General features: G+C 47.1%; 1 long non-coding RNA gene across 1 annotated transcript; it reads left to right on the forward strand.

Moving 5' to 3' along the window:
* The first annotated feature begins 4,845 nt into the window (after window positions 1-4,845).
* Window positions 4,846-5,369, forward strand: LOC134202760 (uncharacterized). Its single transcript, XR_009977336.1, has 4 exons — window positions 4,846-4,982; window positions 5,047-5,125; window positions 5,182-5,248; window positions 5,316-5,369. It is a non-coding gene; the product is annotated as an uncharacterized LOC134202760 (long non-coding RNA).
* The last annotated feature ends 14,073 nt before the right edge of the window (window positions 5,370-19,442 follow it).

Consider the following 19,442-nt stretch of genomic DNA (forward strand, 5'->3'; position numbering starts at 1 on the left):
GAGGAACTTCCGGAGGAATTCCGGGAGCAACTTCCGGAGGAATTCCGGGAGCAACTTCCGGAGGAATTCCCGGAGGAATTCCGGGAGAAACTTCCGGAGGAATTTCTGGAGGAATTCCCGGAGGAATTCCGTGAGAAACTTCCGGAGGAATTCCCGGAATTTCTGGAGGAACTTCAGGAGGAATTCGCGGAGGAACTTCCGGAGGAATTCCCGGAGGAACTTCCGGAGGAATTCCCGGAGGAACTTCCGAAGGAATTCCCGGAGGAACTTCCGGAGAAATGCCTGGAGGAATTCCGGGAGGAACTTCCGGAGGAATTCCGGGAGGAACTTCCGGAGGAATTCCGGGAGCAACTTCCGGAGGAATTCCCGGAGGAATTCCGGGAGAAACTTCCGGAGGAATTTCTGGAGGAATTCCCGGAAGAATTCCGGGAGAAACTTCCGGAGGAATTTCGGGAGAACTTCCGGAGGAATTCCGGGAGGAACTTCCGGAGGAATTCGCGGAGGAACTTCCGGAGAAATTCCCGGAGGAACTTCTGGAGGAATTCCCGGAGGAACTTCCAGAGGCATTCCCGGAGGAACTTCCGGAGGAATTCCCGGAGGAACTTCCGGAGGAACTTCCGGAGGAACTTCCGGAGGAATGCCCGGAGGAACTTCCGTAGGAATTTTTGGAGGAACTTCCGGAGGAATTCCCGGAGAAACTTCCGGAGGAATTCCCGGAGGAACTTCCGGAGGAATTCCCGGAGGAACTTCCGGAGGAATTTTCGGAGGAACTTCCGGAGGAATTCCCGGAAGAACTTCCGGAGGAATTCCCGGAGGAACTTCCGGAGGAATTCCTGGAGGAACTTCCGGAGGAATTCCCGGAGGAACTTCCGGAGGAATTTCTGGAGGAACTTCAGGAGGAATTCGCGGAGGAACTTCGGGAGGAATTCCTGGAGGAACTTCCGGAGGAATTCCTGGAGGAACTTCCGGAGGAATTCCTGGAGGGACTTCCGGAGGAATTCCAGGGGGAACTTCCGAGGAATTCTGGAGGAACTTCCGGAGGAATTCCGGAGGAACTTCCGGAGGAATTCCCGGAGGAACTTCCGGAGGAATTCCCGAGGAACTTCCGAGGAATTCCCGGAGGAACTTCCGGAGGAATTCCCGGAGGAACTTCCGGAGGAATTCCGGAGGAACTTCCGGAGGAATTCCCGGAGGAACTTCCGGAGGAATTCCCGGAGGAACTTCCGGAGGAATTCCCGGAGGAACTTCCGGAGGAATTCCCGGAGGAACTTCCGGAGGAATTCCTGACGGAACTTCCGGAGGAATTCCTGACGGAACTTCCGGAGGAATTCCTGACGGAACTTCCGGAGGAATTCCCGGAGGAACTTCCGGAGGAATTCCCGGAGGAACTTCCGGAGGAATTCCCGGAGGAACTTCCGGAGGAATTCCCGGAGGAACTTCCGGAGGAATTCCCGGAGGATATCCCGGAGGAACTTCCGGAGGAATTCCCGGAGGAATTCCCGGAAGAACTTCCGGAGGAATTCCCGGAGGAACTTTCGTAGGGATTTTCAGAGGAATTCCCGGAGGATTTCCCGGAGGAATTCCAGGAGGAACTTCAGGAGGAATTCCGGGGGGAACTTCCGGAGGAATTCCCGGAGGAACTTCCGGAGAAATGCCCGGAGGAATTCCGGGAGGAACTTCCGGAGGAATTCCGGGAGCAACTTCCGGAGGAATTCCCGGAGGAATTCCGGGAGAAACTTCCGGAGGAATTTCTGGAGGAACTTCCGGAGGAATTCCCGGAGGAATTTCCGGAGGAATTCCCGGAGGAACTTCCGGAGGAACTTCCGGAGGAATTCCCGGAGGAACTTCCGGAGGAATTCCCGGAGGAACTTCCGGAGGAACTTCCGGAGGAATTCCCGGAGGAACTTCCGGAGGAATTCCCGGAGGAACTTCCGGAGGAATTCCCGGAGGAACTTCCGGAGGAATTCCCGGAGGAACTTCCGGAGGAACTTCCGGAGAAATTCCCGGAGGAACTTCCGGAGGTATTCCTGAAGAACTTCCAGAGGAATTCCTGGATGAACTTCCGGAGGAATTCCTGGAGGAACTTCCGGAGGAATTCCTGGAGGAACTTCCGGAGAAATTCCGGGAGGAACTTCCGGAGGAGTTCCGGGAGGAACTTCCGGAGGAATTCCGAGAGGAACTTCCGGAGGAATCTATGGAGGAACTTCCAGAGGAATCCCTGGAGGATTCCCGGAGGAACTTCCGGAGGAATTCCCGGAGGAACTTCCGGAGGAATTCCCGGAGGAACTTCCGGAGGAATTCCCGGAGGAACTTCCGGAGGAACATCCGTAGGAATTCCTGGAGGAACTTTCGTAGAAATTCATGGAGGAACTCCTGAGGAATTCCCGGAGGAACTTCCGGAGGAATTCCCGGAGGAACTTCCGGAGGAATTCCCGGAGGAACTTCCGGAGGAATTCCCGGAGGAACTTCCGGGGGAATTCCCGGAGGAACTTCCGGAGGAATTCCCGGAGGAACTTCCGGAGGAATTCCCGGAGGAACTTCCGGAGGAATTCCCGGAGGAACTTCCGGAGGAATTCCCGGAGGAACTTCCGGAGGAATTCCCGGAGGAACTTCCGGAGGAATTCCCGGAGGAACTTCCGGAGGAACTTCCGGAGAAATGTCCGGAGGAATTCCCGGAGGAACTTCCGGAAGGAATTCCCGGAGGAACTTCCGGAGGAATTCCCGGAGGAACTTCCGGAGGAACTTCCGGAGGGATTCCCGGAGGAACTTCCGGAGGAATTCCCGGAGGAACTTCCGGAGGAATTCCCGGAGGAACTTCCGGAGGAATTCCCGGAGGAACTTCCGGAGCAATTCCCGGAGGGATTCCCGGAGGAACTTCCGGAGGAATTCCCGGAGAAATTCCCGGAGGAATTCCCGGAAGAACTTCCGGAGGAATTCCCGAAGTAACTTTCGTAGGGATTTTCAGAGGAATTCCCGGAGGAACTTCCGGAGGAATTCCCGGAGGAACTTCCGGAGGAATTCCAGGAGGAACTTCCGGAGGAATTCCCGGAGGAACTTCCGGAGGAATTCCCGGAGGAACTTCTGGTGGAATTCCAGCGGAACTTCCGGAGGAACTTCCGGAGGAATTCCTGAGGAACTTCGGAGGAATTCCCGGAGGAACTTCCGGAGGAATTCCGGAGGAACTTCCGGAGGAATTCCTGGAGGAACTTCCGGAGGAATTCCAGGAGGAACTTCGGAGGAATTCCCGGAGGAACTTCCGGAGGAATTCCCGGAGGAACTTCCGGAGGAATTCCTGGAGGAACTTCCGGAGGAATTCCGGAGGAACTTCGGAGGAATTCCAGGAGGAACTTCCGGAGGAATTCCGGAGGAACTTCCGGAGGAATTCCGGAGGAACTTCCGAGGAATTCGGAGGAACTTCCGAGGAATTCCGGAGGAACTTCCGAGGAATTCCCGAGGAACTTCCGGAGGAATTCCCGGAGGAACTTCCGAGGAATTCGGAGGAACTTCCGGAGGAATTCCCGGAGGAACTTCCGGAGGAATTTCCGGAGGAACTTCCGGAAGAATTCCCGAAGGAACTTCCGGAGGATTTCCTGGAGGAACTTCTGGAGGAATTCCCGGAGGAACTTCTGGAGGAATTCCCGGAGGAACTTCCGGAGGAATTCCTGGAGGAGCTTCCGGAGGAATTCCCGGAGGAACTTCCGGAGAAATTCCCGGAGGAACTTCCGGAGGAATTCCCGGAGGAACTTCCGGAGGAATTCCCGGAGGAACTTCCAGAGGAATTCCCGGAGGAACTTCCGGAGGAATTCCCGGAGGAACTTCCGGAGGAATTCCCGGAGGAACTTCCGGAGGAATTCGGAGGAACTTCCCGGAGGAACTTTTGAGGAATTCAGGAGGAATTCCCGGAGCAACTTCCCGGAGGAACTTCCCGGAGGAACTTTCGGAGGAATTCCCGGAGGAACTTCCGGAGGAATTCCCGGAGGAACTTCCGGAGGAATTTCCGGAGGAATTCCCGGAGGAATTCCCGGAGGAACTTCCGGAGGAATTCCCGGAGGAACTTTCGTAGGGATTTTTAGAGGATTTCCCGGAGGAACTTCCGGGGGAATCTTCGGTTGATGGGAACTTCCGGAGGAATAACCGTAGATATTTCCGGAGAAATTATCGTATAAACTTCCGAAGTAATTCCCGAAGGAACTCCTGGAGGAATTCTCGTAGAAGCTTCCGGAGGAATGCCCGTAGCAACTTCCGGAGGAATTTCCGGAAGATCTTCCGGAGAAATTCTTCAGAGGAAATCCCGGAAGAAAGGAGCTTCAGAGAAAATCCCGGAGGAAGAAGAAATTGCGGAGAAATTTTGATATACATATTAGTTCACGCCGATTTACGCCATCACGTCAGGATTTTCCGTGAGATCTTCCGGAAGAATTCCCGTAGGAACTTTCGGAGGAATTCCCGGAGGAACTTCCGGAGGAATCGCTGTAAGAACTTTCGAAGGAATTGTCGTACGATCTTCTAGAGGAATCGCCATAGGATCTTCCGGAGGAATTGCCGTAGGTGTAACCGTCGGTTCCATTATTAACTTGTGGCTCCTCCACAATTCCAAAATACTCCAATCACCAAAAACAATATACGCCTCAATCAAAACAAATATCCCATCCGAATGAGATAGTTGGCACTCACGCAGTGACTTGGTGTGTGAGCTGAGCCTGTCTCACTCTCACGGCGATCTGTCATGCTAGAGTGACAGCTCATATTCGTGCGGTGTGAACCGGCCTTTACCAGCCAATGATGGTTCCATGGCTGCAGCCCACATGTGGAGCGTTAATAGCGCAAATACAGGCTGCGGAAATGCGAAAAGCATAAATTTATTTACCTTAGATTCTGGGTTTCCTATAAATAGGAAATAAATCCCAGAATCGTTCTCTTTTGGCTGGTGAATCAAGAACGGTCTAGAAGTGCGCGCGTGTGTAGCTTTTTATTAAATAGAGGTTAGAAAGTAAATCCTCATGTGGTGTAATTGTTTTAACTTGGTGTTTTTGTTTCTTTAATTAGGTGTTAGTCAGTTAGTAAAAACGGCTAATTGTAGTACGTCGAATTAAAATTGTGTTAGTGAAAGTTATGATTGTAAAAAGTATGTACAGTGTTAGTAAGCGTTGAAATTGTCCTAAAAATAATTGTATATTACAGTCCGATTGTTAAAAGTTAATTGTTCAAACACAAACATCGACAAACAAGAAGAAACTATAAGAAAAAGGTAAAAATTAATTGTAAAATTGTGAAATCATTGTTAGTGACGTCACAGGGGTCTAATGTGTGGTTAGGTCCGAGGCAAGGGCCTTTTTCTTTTATTTTGGGCTTTTTCCCAGCAAACGGCAGAAGAAAGCGACGATGAGCCACCTCGAGCGATGCACAAAAGCCAATGCCAGCCATAAGACGCCATTGTCGATGGCATCCCACGGTTCGAACGCCTATGAACCCCCTCACCCGGCGACAAGCTCCCCTGCAACCATCCGCCATTGCGAAAGCGGCATATTCGCCTTTGGATTCCGCACCATCTCGCCCGGTTGCTACCTGTAATCGGCGACTGCGGCAATCCGCCTTGGAGTCTGGCGCAGATACCCAACACCAGTTCGGCATTCACTGTCGAATCGAACCAGCATTCGGAACCAGAGGTTCCCTACTACAAGACTACCAACCACACACCAAAAACCGCAAGTATAAACCCCCTGAAAATGACGTCAATAAATAGGCCTTAGTTTGTAAACAGTTCCACAGTGGTAGCTTATTTAAAGAGCATAGCCCGGAGGTAAAGCTTTTCCACCACTTTGTTCTTTTCCGCTTTGTCGAGCTCAAACGGAGCTATCAGGCCTCGCCTTTCTGGTATTCTCCCCCAACGTAAAACCATTATTATGCTTTCCGTATCAAACAGCCGACCTATTAGCGAAACATTGGTGGGTAAGTATACCAAAAAAAAGGTCCTGCACAATAGGTTTGTCCTCAGCTGGAGATGAGAGAGACAAGTCAGTTCCAAAATGACCCCGAGATCCTCAATCCCTGAGCAGGCGAGTTACATAGGAACTGCCGTAGGTACTTCCGAAGTAATTCCCGTTGGATTTTCCGGAAGAATCTACGTGGGAACTTCCGGAGGAATTCCAGGAGGAACTTTATAACTTTATCTTAATGAGCCTCACCAACCTGGTAGAATTAGATTACTTCTTACTCCCTTTTAGCTCTGCTTAAGAGACAAGTGCTCAAAACATCAATTGGGTGAAGTGGATCCTCATGTGATCTTACGTTTACTCGGCATGAGACACTTGGGCTAGCATTAAAATTAATGGGATCACAATTCAGCCAATAGTAATCATAACACACGACTTACAACATTACATATATTGAACGTAAACATCTTCTTACTCACAGTACACGCCTAGCTTACTATTAACATTCACTTCTTCTGTGCCCTTTACCGGCCGTCGCCGGTACGCTGCGTGGCCCCGTGTGTTTGTACGGCAATCCTGTGCGACTCATGCAGATTACTCCGGATGCAGCCGCCCCTCCGCTCGCGGTGTGCAAATCAGGAACGCGTACGCCGATGATCTCCCTCTCGCTTTGGTCCTACGCAGTGCTTCTTAGGGATGCCTTATATGTTTTCCCATGGGGCTGTATGCTGCTAGAAGGCGATTTCTGGTCGATTGTATCAATAGTTGCCCACATAGTACAAAACAGCAACTTCACTATACTGGTCAAAAAAGCATAGAAGCCAGGCCTACCAAGACCAACCCAGTAGGCAGGGTGCTTCTTAGGGATGCCTTATATGATTCCCCTTGGGGCTGTATGCTGCTAGAAGGCGATTTCTGGTCGATTGTATCAATAGTTGCGCACATAGTACAAAACAGCAACTTCACTATACTGGTCAAAAAAGCATAGAAGCCAGGCCTACCAAGACCAACCCAGTAGGCAGGGTGCTTCTTAGGGATGCCTTATATGTTTCCCCATGATGCTGTATGCTGCTAGAGGGCGATTTCTGGTCGATTGTATCAATAGTAGCGCACATAGTACAAAACAGCAACTTTCACTATACTGGTCAAAAAAGCATAGAAGCCAGGCCTACCAAGACCAACCCAGTAGGCAGGGTGCTTCTTAGGGATGCCTTATATGTTTCCCCATGGGACTGTATGCTGCTAGAAGGCGATTTCTGGTCGATTGTATCAATAGTAGCGCACATAGTAAAAAACAGCAACTTCACTATACTGGTCAAAAAAGCATAGAGCCCAGGCCTACCAAGACCAACCCAGTAGGCAGGGTGCTTCTTAGGGATGCCTTATATGTTTCCCCTTGGGGCTGTATGCTGCTAGAAGGCGATTTCTGGTCGATTGTATCAATAGTTGCGCACATAGTACAAAACAGCAACTTCACTATACTGGTCAAAAAAGCATAGAACCCAGGCCTACCAAGACCAACCAAGTAGGCAGGGTGCTTCTTAGGGATGCCTTATATGTTTCCCCATAGGGCTGTATGCTGCTAGAAGGGGATTTCTGGTCGATTGTATCAATAGTAGCGCACATAGTACAAAACAGCAACTTCACTATACTGGTCAAAAAAGCATAGAAGCCAGGCCTACCAAGACCAACCCAGTAGGCAGGGTGCTTCTTAGGGATGCCTTATATGATTCTCCATGGGGCTGTATGCTGCTAGAAGGGGATTTCTGGTCGATTGTATCAATAGTAGCGCACATAGTACAAAACAGCAACTTCACTATACTGGTCAAAAAAGCATAGAAGCCAGGCCTACCAAGACCAACCAAGTAGGCAGGGTGCTTCTTAGGGATGCCTTATATGTTTCCCCATAGGGCTGTATGCTGCTAGAGGGCGATTTCTGGTCGATTGTATCAATAGTAGCGCACATAGTACAAAACAGCAACTTTCACTATACTGGTCAAAAAAGCCTACCAAGACCAACCCAGTATGCAGGGTGCTTCTTAGGGATGCCTAATATGTTTCCCCATGGGACTGTATGCTGCTAGAAGGCGATTTCTGGTCGATTGTATCAATAGTAGCGCACATAGTACAAAACAGCAACTTCACTATACTGGTCAAAAAAGCATAGAACCCAGGCCTACCAAGACCAACCCAGTAGGCAGGGTGCTTCTTAGGGATGCCTTATCTGTTTCCCCATGGGGCTGTATGCTGCTAGAAGGCGATTTCTGGTCGATTGTATCAATAGTTGCGCACATAGTACAAAACAGCAACTTCACTATACTGGTCAAAAAAGCATAGAACCCAGGCCTACCAAGACCAACCAAGTAGGCAGGGTGCTTCTTAGGGATGCCTTATATGTTTCCCCATAGGGCTGTATGCTGCTAGAAGGGGATTTCTGGTCGATTGTATCAATAGTAGCGCACATAGTACAAAACAGCAACTTCACTATACTGGTCAAAAAAGCATAGAAGCCAGGCCTACCAAGACCAACCCAGTAGGCAGGGTGCTTCTTAGGGATGCCTTATATGTTTCCCCATGAGGCTGTATGCTGCTAGAGGGCGATTTCTGGTCGATTGTATCAATAGTAGCGCACATAGTACAAAACAGCAACTTTCACTATACTGGTCAAAAAAGCCTACCAAGACCAACCCAGTAGGCAGGGTGCTTCTTAGGGATGCCTTATATGTTTCCCCATGGGGCTGTATGCTGCTAGAAGGCGATTTCTGGTCGATTGTATCAATAGTAGCGCACATAGTACAAAACAGCAACTTTCACTATACTGGTCAAAAAAGCATAGAACCCAGGCCTACCAAGACCAACCAAGTAGGCAGGGTGCTTCTTAGGGATGCCTTATATGTTTCCCCATAGGGCTGTATGCTGCTAGAAGGGGATTTCTGGTCGATTGTATCAATAGTAGCGCACATAGTACAAAACAGCAACTTCACTATACTGGTCAAAAGCATAGAAGCCAGGCTCATTTCAAGACCAACCCAGTAGGCAGGGTGCTTCTTGGGGATGCCTTATATGTTTCCCCATGGGGCTGTATGCTGCTAGAAGGCGATTTCTGGCCGATTGTATTAATAGTTGCGCACATAGTACAAAACAGCAACTTCACTATACTGGTCAAAAAAGCATAGAACCCAGGCCTACCAAGACCAACCAAGTAGGCAGGGTGCTTCTTAGGGATGCCTTATATGTTTCCCCATAGGGCTGTATGCTGCTAGAAGGGGATTTCTGGTCGATTGTATCAATAGTAGCGCACATAGTACAAAACAGCAACTTCACTATACTGGTCAAAAAAGCATAGAAGCAACTTCACTATACTGGTCAAAAAAGCATAGAAGCCAGGCCTACCAAGACCAACCCAGTAGGCAGGGTGCTTCTTAGGGATGCCTTATATGTTTCCCCATGGGGCTGTATGCTGCTAGAAGGCGATTTCTGGTCGATTGTATCAATAGTAGCGCACATAGTACAAAACAGCAACTTTCACTATAGTGGTCAAAAAAGCATAGAAGCCAGGCCTACCAAGACCAACCCAGTAGGCAGGGTGCTTCTTAGGGATGCCTTATATGATTCCCCATGAGGCTGTATGCTGCTAGAAGGCGATTTCTGGTCGATTGTATCAATAGTAGCGCACATAGTACAAAAACAGCAACTTTCACTATAGTGGTCAAAAAGCATAGAAGCCAGGCCTACCAAGACCAACCCAGTAGGCAGGGTGCTTCTTAGGGATGCCTTATATGTTTCCCATGGGGCTGTATGCTGCTAGAAGGCGATTTCTGGTCGATTGTATCAATAGTTGCGCACATAGTACAAAAACAGCAACTTTCACTATACTGGTCAAAAAACATAGAAGCCAGGCCTACCAAGACCAACCCAGTAGGCAGGGTGCTTCTTAGGATGCCTTATATGATTCCCCATGGGGCTGTATGCTGCTAGAAGGCGATTTCTGGTCGATTGTATCAATAGTAGCGCACATAGTACAAAACAGCAACTTTTACTATACTGGTCAAAAAAGCATAGAAGCCAGGCCTACCAAGACCAACCCAGTAGGCAGGGTGCTTCTTAGGATGCCTTATATGTTTCCCCATGGGGCTGTATGCTGCTAGAAGGCGATTTCTGGTCGATTGTATCAATAGTTTGCGCACATAGTACAAAACAGCAACTTCACTATACTGGTCAAAAACATAGAAGCCAGGCCTACCAAGACCAACCCAGTAGGCAGGGTGCTTCTTAGGGATGCCTTATATGTTTCCCCATGGGGCTGTATGCTGCTAGAAGGCGAATTCTGGTCGATTGTATCAATAGTAGCGCACATAGTACAAAACAGCAACTTTCACTATTCTGGTCAAAAAAGCATAGAAGCCAGGCCTACCAAGACCAACCCAGTAGGCAGGGTGCTTCTTAGGGATGCCTTATATGATTCAACATGGGGCTGTATGCTGCTAGAAGGCGATTTCTGGTCGATTGTATCAATAGTAGCGCACGTAGTACAAAACAGCAACTTTCACTATACTGGTCAAAAAGCATAGAACCCAGGCCTACCAAGACCAACCCAGTAGGCAGGGTGCTTCTTAGGATGCCTTATATGTTTCCCACGGGGCTGTATGCTGCTAGAAGGCGATTTCTGGTCGATTGTATCAATAGTAGCGCACATAGTACAAAACAGCAACTTTCACTATAGTGGTCAAAAAGCATAGAAGCCAGGCCTACCAAGACCAACCCAGTAGGCAGGGTGCTTCTTAGGATACCTTATATGATTCCATGGGGCTGTATGCTGCTAGAAGGCGATTTCTGGTCGATTGAATCAATAGTAGCGCACATAGTACAAAACAGCAACTTTCACTATAGTGGTCAAAAAAACATAGAAGCCAGGCCTACCAAGACCAACCCAGTAGGCAGGGTGCTTCTTAGGGATGCCTTATATGTTTCCCCATGGGGCTGTATGCTGCTAGAAGGCGAATTCTGGTCGATTGTATCAATAGTAGCGCACATAGTACAAAACAGCAACTTTCACTATTCTGGTCAAAAAAGCATAGAAGCCAGGCCTACCAAGACCAACCCAGTAGGCAGGGTGCTTCTTAGGGATGCCTTATATGATTCAACATGGGGCTGTATGCTGCTAGAAGGCGATTTCTGGTCGATTGTATCAATAGTAGCGCACGTAGTACAAAACAGCAACTTTCACTATACTGGTCAAAAAAGCATAGAACCCAGGCCTACCAAGACCAACCCAGTAGGCAGGGTGCTTCTTAGGGATGCCTTATATGTTTCCCCATGGGGCTGTATGCTGCTAGAAGGCGATTTCTGGTCGATTGTATCAATAGTTGCGCACATAGTACAAAACAGCAACTTTCACTATACTGGTCAAAAAAGCATAGAAGCCAGGCCTACCAAGACTAACCCAGTAGGCAGGGTGCTTCTAAGGGATGCCTTATATGTTTCCCCATGGGGCTGTATGCTGCTAGAAGGCGATTTCTGGTCGATTGTATCAATAGTTGCGCACATAGTACAAAACAGCAACTTTCACTATTCTGGTCAAAAAAGCATAGAAGCCAGGCCTACCAAGACCAACCCAGTAGGCAGGATGCTTCTTAGGGATGCCTTATATGTTTCCCCATGGGGCTGTATGCTGCTAGAAGGCGATTTCTGGTCGATTGTATCAATAGTTGCGCACATAGTACAAAACAGCAACTTTCACTATACTGGTCAAAAAAGCATAGAAGCCAGGCCTACCAAGACCAACCCAGTAGGCAGGGTGCTTCTTAGGGATGCCTTATATGTTTCCCCATGGGGCTGTATGCTGCTAGAAGGCGATTTCTGGTCGATTGTATCAATAGTTGCGCACATAGTACAAAACAGCAACTTTCACTATACTGGTCAAAAAAGCATAGAAGCCAGGCCTACCAAGACCAACCCAGTAGGCAGGGTGCTTCTTAGGGATGCCTTATATGTTTCTCCACGGGGCTGTATGCTGCTAGAAGGCGATTTCTGGTCGATTGTATCAATAGTAGCGCACATAGTACAAAACAGCAACTTTCACTATAGTGGTCAAAAAAGCATAGAAGCCAGGCCTACCAAGACCAACCCAGTAGGCAGGGTGCTTCTTAGGGATGCCTTATATGTTTCCCCATGGGGCTGTATGCTGCTAGAAGGCGATTTCTGGTCGATTGTATCAATAGTAGCGCACATAGTACAAAACAGCAACTTTCACTATAGTGGTCAAAAAAGCATAGAAGCCAGGCCTACCAAGACCAACCCAGTAGGCAGGGTGCTTCTTAGGGATGCCTTATATGTTTCCCCATGGGGCTGTATGCTGCTAGAAGGCGATTTCTGGTCGATTGTATCAATAGTTGCGCACATAGTACAAAACAGCAACTTTCACTATACTGGTCAAAAAAACATAGAAGCCAGGCCTACCAAGACCAACCCAGTAGGCAGGGTGCTTCTTAGGGATGCCTTATATGATTCCCCATGGGGCTGTATGCTGCTAGAAGGCGATTTCTGGTCGATTGTATCAATAGTAGCGCACATAGTACAAAACAGCAACTTTTACTATAGTGGTCAAAAGAACATAGAAGCCAGGCCTACCAAGACCAACCCAGTAGGCAGGATGCTTCTTAGGGATGCCTTATATGTTTCCCCATGGGGCTGTATGCTGCTAGAAGGGGATTTCTGGTCGATTGTATCAATAGTTGCGCACATAGTACAAAACAGCAACTTCACTATAGTGGTCAAAAAGGCATAGAAGCCAGGCCTACCAAGACCAACCCAGTAGGCAGGGTGCTTCTTAGGGATGCCTTATATGTTTCCCCATGGGGCTGTATGCTGCTAGAAGGCGATTTCTGGTCGATTGTATCAATAGTAGCGCACATAGTACAAAACAGCAACTTTCACTATTCTGGTCAAAAAAGCATAGAAGCCAGGCCTACCAAGACCAACCCAGTAGGCAGGGTGCTTCTTAGGGATGCCTTATATGTTTCCCCATGGGGCTGTATGCTGCTAGAAGGCGATTTCTGGTCGATTGTATCAATAGTAGCGCACATAGTACAAAACAGCAACTTTCACTATAGTGGTCAAAAAAGCATAGAAGCCAGGCCTACCAAGACCAACCCAGTAGGCAGGGTGCTTCTTAGGGATGCCTTATATGTTTCCCCATGGGGCTGTATGCTGCTAGAAGGCGATTTCTGGTCGATTGTATCAATAGTTGCGCACATAGTACAAAACAGCAACTTTCACTATACTGGTCAAAAAAGCATAGAAGCCAGGCCTACCAAGACCAACCCAGTAGGCAGGGTGCTTCTTAGGGATGCCTTATATGATTCCCCATGGGGCTGTATGCTGCTAGAAGGCGATTTCTGGTCGATTGTATCAATAGTAGCGCACATAGTACAAAACAGCAACTTTTACTATACTGGTCAAAAAAGCATAGAAGCCAGGCCTACCAAGACCAACCCAGTAGGCAGGGTGCTTCTTAGGGATGCCTTATATGTTTCCCCATGGGGCTGTATGCTGCTAGAAGGCGATTTCTGGTCGATTGTATCAATAGTTGCGCACATAGTACAAAACAGCAACTTCACTATACTGGTCAAAAAAACATAGAAGCCAGGCCTACCAAGACCAACCCAGTAGGCAGGGTGCTTCTTAGGGATGCCTTATATGTTTCCCCATGGGGCTGTATGCTGCTAGAAGGCGAATTCTGGTCGATTGTATCAATAGTAGCGCACATAGTACAAAACAGCAACTTTCACTATTCTGGTCAAAAAAGCATAGAAGCCAGGCCTACCAAGACCAACCCAGTAGGCAGGGTGCTTCTTAGGGATGCCTTATATGATTCAACATGGGCTGTATGCTGCTAGAAGGCGATTTCTGGTCGATTGTATCAATAGTAGCGCACGTAGTACAAAACAGCAACTTTCACTATACTGGTCAAAAGCATAGAACCCAGGCCTACCAAGACCAACCCAGTAGGCAGGGTGCTTCTTGGGATGCCTTATATGTTTCCCCACGGGGCTGTATGCTGCTAGAAGGCGATTTCTGGTCGATTGTATCAATAGTAGCGCACATAGTACAAAACAGCAACTTTCACTATAGTGGTCAAAAAAGCATAGAAGCCAGGCCTACCAAGACCAACCCAGTAGGCAGGGTGCTTCTTAGAGATATCTTATATGATTCCCCATGGGGCTGTATGCTGCTAGAAGGCGATTTCTGGTCGATTGTATCAATAGTAGCGCACATAGTACAAAACAGCAACTTTCACTATAGTGGTCAAAAAAACATAGAAGCCAGGCCTACCAAGACCAACCCAGTAGGCAGGGTGCTTCTTAGGGATGCCTTATATGTTTCCCCATGGGGCTGTATGCTGCTAGAAGGCGAATTCTGGTCGATTGTATCAATAGTAGCGCACATAGTACAAAACAGCAACTTTCACTATTCTGGTCAAAAAAGCATAGAAGCCAGGCCTACCAAGACCAACCCAGTAGGCAGGGTGCTTCTTAGGGATGCCTTATATGATTCAACATGGGGCTGTATGCTGCTAGAAGGCGATTTCTGGTCGATTGTATCAATAGTAGCGCACGTAGTACAAAACAGCAACTTTCACTATACTGGTCAAAAAAGCATAGAACCCAGGCCTACCAAGACCAACCCAGTAGGCAGGGTGCTTCTTAGGGATGCCTTATATGTTTCCCCACGGGGCTGTATGCTGCTAGAAGGCGATTTCTGGTCGATTGTATCAATAGTTGCGCACATAGTACAAAACAGCAACTTTCACTATACTGGTCAAAAAGCATAGAAGCCACGCCTATCCAGACTAACCCAGTAGGCAGGGTGCTTCTAAGGGATGCCTTATATGTTTCCCCATGGGGCTGTATGCTGCTAGAAGGCGATTTCTGGTCGATTGTATCAATAGTTGCGCACATAGTACAAAAACAGCAACTTTCACTATTCTGGTCAAAAAGCATAGAAGCCAGGCCTACCAAGACCAACCCAGTAGGCAGGATGCTTCTTAGGATGCCTTATATATGTTTCCCCATGGGGCTGTATGCTGCTAGAAGGCGATTTCTGGTCGATTGTATCAATAGTTGCGCACATAGTACAAAACAGCAACTTTCACTATACTGGTCAAAAGCATAGAAGCCAGGCCTACCAAGACCAACCCAGTAGGCAGGTGCTTCTTAGGGATGCCTTATATGTTTCCCCATGGGGCTGTATGCTGCTAGAAGGCGATTTCTGGTCGATTGTATCAATAGTTGCGCACATAGTACAAAACAGCAACTTTCCCTATTCTGGTCAGACAAGCATAGAAGCCCGGCCTACCAAGACCAACCCAGTAGGCAGGGTGCTTCTTAGGGATGCCTTATATGTTTCCCCATGGGGCTGTATGCTGCTAGAAGGCGATTTCTGGTCGATTGTATCAATAGTAGCGCACATAGTACAAAACAGCAACTTTCACTATAGTGGTCAAAAAAAGAGCAGAACCCAGGCCTACCAAGACCAACCCAGTAGGCAGGGTGCTTCTTAGGGATGCCTTATATGTTTCCCCATGGGGCTGTATGCTGCTAGAAGGCGATTTCTGGTCGATTGTATCAATAGTAGCGCACATAGTACAAAACAGCAACTTTCACTATACTGGTCAAAAAAGCATAGAAGCCAGGCCTACCAAGCCCACCCCAGTAGGCAGGGTGCTTCTTAGGGATGCCTTATATGTTTCCCCATGGGGCTGTATGCTGCTAGAAGGCGATTTCTGGTCGATTGTATCAATAGTAGCGCACATAGTACAAAACAGCAACTTTCACTATTCTGGTCAAAGAAGAGGAAGCCAGGCCTACCAAGACCAACCCAGTAGGCAGGGTGCTTCTTAGGGAGGCCTTATATGTTTCCCCATGGGGCTGTATGCTGCTAGAAGGCGATTTCTGGTCGATTGTATCAATAGTAGCGCACATAGTACAAAACAGCAACTTTCACTATACTGGTCAAAAGCATAGAAGCCAGGCCTACCAAGACCAACCCAGTAGGTAGCAGGAAGCTTCTTGAGGATGCCTTATATGTTTCTCCATGGGGCTGTATGCTGCTAGAAGGCGATTTCTGGTCGATTGTATCAATAGTAGCGCACATAGTACAAAACAGCAACTTTTACTATACTGGTCAAAAAAGCATAGAAGCCAGGCCTACCAAGACCAACCCAGTAGGCAGGGTGCTTCTTAGGGATGCCTTATATGTTTCCCCATGGGGCTGTATGCTGCTAGAAGGCGATTTCTGGTCGATTGTATCAATAGTAGCGCACATAGTACAAAACAGCAACTTTCACTATTCTGGTCAAAAAAGCATAGAAGCCAGGCCTACCAAGACCAACCCAGTAGGCAGGGTGCTTCTTAGGGATGCCTTATATGTTTCCCCATGGGCTGTATGCTGCTAGAAGGGGATTTCTGGTCGATTGTATCAATAGTAGCGCACATAGTACAAAACAGCAACTTTCACTATAGTGGTCAAAAAAGCATAGAAGCTAGGCCTACCAAGACCAACCAAGTAGGCAGGGTGCTTCTTAGGGATGCCTTATATGTTTCCGCATAGGGCTGTATGCTGCTAGAAGGCGATTTCTGGTCGATTGTATCAATAGTTGCGCACATAGTACAAAACAGCAACTTTCACTATTCTGGTCAAAAAAGCATAGAAGCCAGGCCTACCAAGACCAACCCAGGCAGGTGTTTTAGATGCCTTTATGATTCAACATGGGGCTGTATGCTGCTAGAAGGATTTCTGGTCGATTGTATCAATAGTAGCGCAATACATAGTACAAAACAGCAACTTTCACTATAGAGTAGAGGGGGCAAGAGTAGCGTGGGTAAGAGCTACGTTTTCGATTTTTAAAGTAATAAACAAAGCAAAATGTAAACTGGCAGCACTGCATCACTTTGACAGGTATTCTGCTGTATTATCATGTGTAATTGTAAAACGATTTGAATAAACAACAAGGAGATATGGGTTAGATAACTTTTGGTCATTTTGCTAAAATAATTGGATTTCCGCAACTAGTATTTCATTTACCATATATACGTTCAATCAAGGTGAACATTATACCATTTCGATAACCTATTGTATAGAGTACTTTATGGTACAGAACACCAATCAGTTGGTTTCTCCAAGAAGTCAAAACCATTACTTGAATAATTTTGGGAGGGGTAAAAGTACGCAGGAACCGGTGGAGAGGCAAGAGTACGCATATGAATCTTCAAGTTATGATACAAACCCGTATCTCCGGCCGAAATAAGACTTCTTCCAAAGCGTAAAGATCCACAACTAAGAAAAAGGGACAGAATTTGAAATTATCACAAGTTTTTAGGATAAGTTGAAGTAATTTGGTGTTAGAAAGGATTTAGCGAACAAAGCACTGAAGCGAAATAATGAAATTGTATTAGGACTTGTCGTACACCTAAACATAGTACGAAAACACAATTTCATCTAAATGATAATTTCATTTAATCAAAAGAAACATTCATAAATTACGCAACGTTTAGCTGGGAGGGGTTGTGAGATGTGTGACGATCCATATAATTTTGAGAGGATTCATACAAATAGTGTAAGATAAAGGGGGAGGGGTGATGAAATAGCCAAATTTTACGTTACGTGATTGGTGGACTTTCTTTAAGAAAAATGCCTTTGTATACGCCACGCGAAACCTGATATATATTTTTACCTCTGTAGTTTTTTGTACATATAAAAAACAATGGTTTTTTGTATGAAAGAGCACATTTTTAGGACCCCTTCCCCCTTTAAGAGTTACGTAATCTTTAAACATACCCTAATATATGCTCATTAAACATTAATTAAATGTTATTAACTCTTATTTGTGTTAATATATACTTAAAGAACATGATTGGATAAATGCGTACTTACATCTTATTCTGACCGATGCACTTTTACCCCACCGGTGGGGTAAGAGTGCGTTTTTCACTTGTCTTGCAATAAGGGTTCTACTAAAACGAATCTCAATAATTTCAATATTGTTTACACTGGGTAACATAAAGGAAGAGTATATGAATCATCGACCCTGATTTGATATGCAGAAGCTTGCTTCATGAGGGCCATATGATCGATTGAAAACTAAGTGCGTACTCTTGCCCCACTCTACTCTACTGGTCAAAAAAGCATAGAAGCCAGGCCTACCAAGACCAACCCAGTAGGCAGGGTGCTTCTTAGGGATGCCTTATATGTTTCCCCATGGGGCTGTATGCTGCTAGAAGGCGATTTCTGGTCGATTGTATCAATAGTAGCGCACATAGTACAACACAGCAACCTCCACTATTCTGGTCAAAAAAGCATAGAAGCCAGGCCTACCAAGACCAACCCAATAGGCAGGGTGCTTCTTAGGATGTCTTATATGTTTCCCCATGGGCTGTATGCTGCTGAAGGCGATTTCTGGTCGATTGTATCGATAGTAGCGCATATAGTACAAAACAGCAACTTTCACTATAGTGGTCAAAAAGCATAGAAGCCAGGCCTACCAAGACCAACCCAGTAGGCAGGGTGCTTCTTAGGGATGCCTTATATGTTTCCCATGGGGCTGTATGCTGCTAGAAGGCGATTTCTGGTCGATTGTATCAATAGTTGCACATAGTACAAAACAGAAACTTTCACTATACTGGTCAAAAAACATAGAAGCCAGGCCTACCAAGACCAACCCAGTAGGCAGGGAAGCTTCTTAGGGATGCCTATATGTTTCCCCATGGGGCTGTATGCTGCTAGAAGGCGATTTCTGGTCGATTGTATCAATAGTTGCGCACATAGTACAAAAACAGCAACTTTCACTATACTGGTCAAAGCATGAAAGCCAGGCCCCAAGACCAACCCAGTAGGCAGGGTGCTTCTTAGGGATGCCTATATGTTTCCCCATGGGGCTGTATGCTGCTAGAAGGCGATTTCTGGTCGATTGTATCAATAGTAGCGCACATTAAAACAGCAACTTTCACTATTCTGGGCAAAAAAGCATAGAGGCCAGGCCTACCAAGCCCAACCCAGTAGGCAGGGTGCTTCTTAGGGATGCCTTTTATGATTCAACATGGAGCTGTATGCTGCTAGAAGGCGATTTCTGGTCGATTGTATCAATAGTAGCGCACATAGTACAAAACAGCAACTTTCACTATACTGGTCAAAAGAAGCATAGCCAGGCCTACCAAGACCAACCCAGTAGGCAGGGTGCTTCTTAGGGATGCCTTATATGTTTCCCATGGGGCTGTATGCTGCTAGAAGGCGATTTCTGGTCGATTGTATCAATAGTAGCGCACATAGTACAAAAACAGCAACTTTCACTATTCTGGTCAAAAAAAGAAGCCAGGCCTACCAAGACCAACCCAGTAGGCAGGTGCTTCTTAGGGATGCCTTATATGTTTCCCCATGGGGCTGTATGCTGCTAGAAGGCGATTTCTGGTCGATTGTATCAATAGTTGCGCACATAGTACAAAACAGCAACTT

The sequence above is a fragment of the Armigeres subalbatus genome, unplaced genomic scaffold (assembly GCF_024139115.2).
Source record: "Armigeres subalbatus isolate Guangzhou_Male unplaced genomic scaffold, GZ_Asu_2 Contig1406, whole genome shotgun sequence".
NCBI classification, from domain to species: domain Eukaryota; kingdom Metazoa; phylum Arthropoda; class Insecta; order Diptera; family Culicidae; genus Armigeres; species Armigeres subalbatus.